Here is a 4,561-nt window from a genome sequence, read left to right as displayed (position 1 = left end):
GTAGGCCTTCAAATCCTGATTTTTAATTTCTCATTAAATATTAAAAAGCCCATGTGTGAAATGTCAATTGATTTACTACATGTTGTCATTCCAAAGATCCTTATTGTCAATTGTTCTTTAATAGAACAACCATAACATTCTGGTGAATGTTCTTCCATCATTCTTTAATCAAATGGCTTAACAAATGATTCAATCTTGAAATGATTTCTTCATCAAAGTTGATTCTTACCATTTTGCTGAACTGATATGGATATTTGTGAGTGCGATGAACTTGTTCATCACGAGAACATCATTTCATAAAAATTGAGAATGTTGTCTTCTATATAAGAGAACAAATCTTTTGTTGAAGCAATACTTCCTACAATTTCTCTTGGTGTTTCACATATTGAGTCTTGTCCATCAAGTATAATTATGATACTTTAGTATAAGCATTAATGTATTGGACATTTTCTTCATGAAGATGTTATGTTGAAGATGCAATAATCATTATGTTGAATGATTGATTTATGATACATTTCTTTTGACATTCTTTCATTATTGAGTAGATACTTATGCACTTGTTGATGTGAATGACTTTTTGCTTGCCCATTTATGCAATTCATGTTCCTTAAATAAAACACAAGTGCAATCATTAGTAGATCACCATTCATAAAACTTAGTCATTTATTTCATAAGGTTTGTTGTCAATAAAACATATATTAAAAATGTTTTTACCCTAAAAGTCTCTCCTTTTTTGATGATGACAAACCTTTTGAATAAATCTTAAATTTTATGGATGGATATAATAAAAAAAATTACAAGAATTTTCATAGACATGCAATTATTCTTCCCCTAAACACATACAAGAGTTTAATTCTTAGCATTCTAATTAAACTCCCCATAAACATATGCAATAGGTTAATTATTAACATTCTTCATTAATTACTTCCATCATATATCCATCATGTATTTCTTTTCCTCTTTTAACATTTATCAAAAAGGTTGGAGAATAAAAGAAAATATGAAGTACAATTGTAGGGAGAAATGGTACATAGAAATCATGTAGTTGATAAATACATTTATATATCAAACTTGTCAAGTTTGTATTTAACATTAAAGAACATAGCATGTATGATGATCAATAATCAATCTAGTCAACATTGAAATTGAGATATAGATACTGATAACAAAAACAATATGACATAATAACATACAAACATATGAATGCATTTTAACACACTTATTAATCAATCAATGAATATATATTCTTCTCTTTTTTGAAAAAAATTAATTGACCTCAATTTCATTGAAAGAAAAAGAATACTTTCTAATAACTTCCCATGAATATTATGAAATGGATATCTTTTAATATTTCAATATTTTTGGACACAAACAAAATGTCTCTTTTCTTTGTCCTATTTCACAAGAGACAACTTTTTAATTTGAATATAATCACGCTCACTGGTAAAAATAGATCCATTTTTCCTTTTAAAAATATAGAGAATGACCGCATACAAAGAAATGAAAAAAAAAATCATAGGAAAGTAACATCATGTCAAATAAAATTTTTCTCTTTACAAAAAAAAAATTATGCTAAAAATGTTTGTATTTTTCAAAAACATTTTTTTAATAGATCCAATTATGCCGAAGAATTTGTGCACATTAAAAAATGCTTTTTCATAAAGTTTTTGCAAACAAACAAATTAATTATAAGGCACATGTTCAAGTTTATTTTCATTAGTATGTGTGTGCATAAAACTTTTTTATTGTAGCTATTTTTATCTATCATTCTTAAAATATATTTAATCACTTGAGATCAGTTTTCACAAAAGAAATATGCAACAAATAAGACTCATTTACAAAGACATATATTAATGTGCCTCAAAATGCTCACATCAATTTTTGACTTCATGACATGTAAATGTATCAAGATGACCATTCACCAATATTTGAGACAACATCTTCATGATGAAAACAAATTAAATATGTTTTTAAGTGTTGGAATTCAATTATGAGTGGTTAGTCCCACATTGACCAAGAATGGAGGCTATATTGGATATATAAGGAGAATGACCCATAAACCTATTGCCTTAAGGTTTTGGGTTGAGATGTGGTGTCTAAGTCTCTTATGAATCTTTGATGTTTAGCTCATTCTGAATGTCGGGCTCCCCCGAACTCTCCAATAAGTGGTATACCACGAAACCTAGTCCATTGAGAGAATAAAAACCACGAAACCTAGTCCAGTAAAACTTCCACTATAATAATTAATGGGTACACCAGAGTCTTCCTAATAACAATTAGGGAACATCTGATAAAACTACTCAAACTGTATATTAAAATAACAAACTCAGTGGTAGAAATAACATACCAAATTTGTAGATCAAACAGAGCAAGTTTGCTACACACCTGTTACCACCACTGAACCAAACCCTTATTTTTCTTCTCTGGCAACCGTTCTTTTCGTTCTACTAATTCTTAGGATTTCTAAATCGCTTTTAATTCCTTCATGTGGGCCTAGCCCAATAATACTTTTTTTTTCTTTTACTTCAATAATAATAATACTAATACTAATAAAACTAATGGGTTTCACTTGGGGAGTGAACCCACCCAATAAATCTCCCCCTCACGACTCAAGTGGGAAGGTACTGCTCAACCATGTCAGCTTTCTTTCTACAGCATATCATCTTCGACACAGGCAAGGTCTTCGTCATCATATCTGAACCATTCTCATCAGTATGAATCTTCTCAATTAAAAATGACTTCATTTCCAGTGCATCTCGTATCCAATGATATCGCACTTCAATATGCTTCGACTTTGCATGAAAAGTCGAATTCTTGTTGAGATGGATCGCACTCTGACTGTCAAAGAATAACACAAACTTGTCTTGCTTGAGGCCTAACTTATGTAGGAATTTCTTCATCCACAAGAGTTCTTTGGAAGCTTCAGTTGCTGCAATGTACTCAGCTTCAGTAGTGGACAAAGCAACACACTTTTGTAGTCTTGATTGCCAATACACAGCTCCCCCTGCAAAAGTCATCATATAACCAGAAGTAGATTTTCTAGAATCAAGATCACTTGTCATATCTGCATTTGTGTAGCCATCCAACACAGGTTCATCACCTCCATAGCATAAACACACTTTGGAAGTGCCTCTAAGGTATCTGAGAATCCACTTCACTGCTTGCCAATGATCTTTACCAGGATTAGAGAGAAATTGACTAACAACTCCAACTGCATGAGCAATATCTGGCCTTGTGCGTACCATAGCATACATAAATCTACCAATTGCGGATGCATAAGGAACCTTTTTCATCTCTTCTTTGTCTTTCTCACTTGTAGGACATTTATCATAATTTAATTTAAAATGAGTAGCAAGTGGAGTACTAACAGGTTTGCAATTGCTCATGTTAAACCTCTCTAACACCTTCTCAATATAATTGTGTTGAGACAACCACAATTTATTATTCTTCCTGTCACGAGTAATTCTCATACCCAGAATTTGCTTTGCAGGACCTAAGTCTTTTATTGCAAAAGACTTGTTCAAATCTTTCTTTAAAGATTGAATCTTCTTAGTGTCATGACCAACAATCAACATGTCATCCACATATAATAAGAGAATAATATAATCACCATCAGATAATTTATTGATAAACACACAATGGTCAGAAGTGGTTTTACTATACTCGTGTTTCTCCATGAAAGAATCAAGTTTTTTGTACCATTGTCAAGGTGCTTGCTTGAGCCCATACAAACTTTTCTTTAATTTGCACACAAGAGGCTTTTTACCTTTGACTTTGAAACCCTCTGGTTGCTCCATATAGATCTCTTCCTCCAAATCACCATGAAGGAATGCAGTTTTCACATCAAGTTGTTCAACTTCTAGGTTCAAACTAGCTGCTAACCCAAGCACAACTCGGATAGAGGACATCTTCACCACAGGTGAAAAAATTTCATCAAAGTCAATACATTTTCTCTGATTAAAACCTTTCACAACCAATCTTGCTTTGTATCTTGGTTGAGAACTATTCTCTTCTGTCTTTATCTTGTATATCAATTTGTTGTTGAGCGCTTTTCTACCATTAGGCAACTTTACCAAATCAAATGTGTGATTCTCATGCAAGGAATTCATCTCTTCTTGCATAGCCTTTAACCATTTTTCTTTATCAACATTTGTAATAGCTTCTTGATAATACTCTGGCTCTCCACTATCAGTGATCATCACATACTCATGTGGAGGATATCTTTGAGAAGGTTGACGTTCTCTAGTAGATCTTCTCAACTCAAACTCGGCTGGTGGCTCAACTGGAACCTGGTCATCCTGGTGAGGCATATGATCATCAGTTACATTCTCATTATCTACCTATATATCTCCCCCATCAACAAAGGTTTCTGCATGGGGCTTAGGCGCAACATTTTCAATGTAACTTTTGGAATTTGGCTTCTGTTTTTCAGCTTTATCAAAATCTTCAATAGTCTGGTCTTCAAGAAATATCACATCTCGGCTTCTGATAATTTTCTTGTCAACCGGATCCCACAATCTATAACCAAATTCTTCATCACCATAACCGACGAATATACACT

This window comes from Cicer arietinum, chromosome 7 (genome assembly GCF_000331145.2).
Source record: "Cicer arietinum cultivar CDC Frontier isolate Library 1 chromosome 7, Cicar.CDCFrontier_v2.0, whole genome shotgun sequence".
Lineage (NCBI taxonomy): Eukaryota > Viridiplantae > Streptophyta > Magnoliopsida > Fabales > Fabaceae > Cicer > Cicer arietinum.
Note: the sequence above shows the minus strand (reverse complement) of the source record.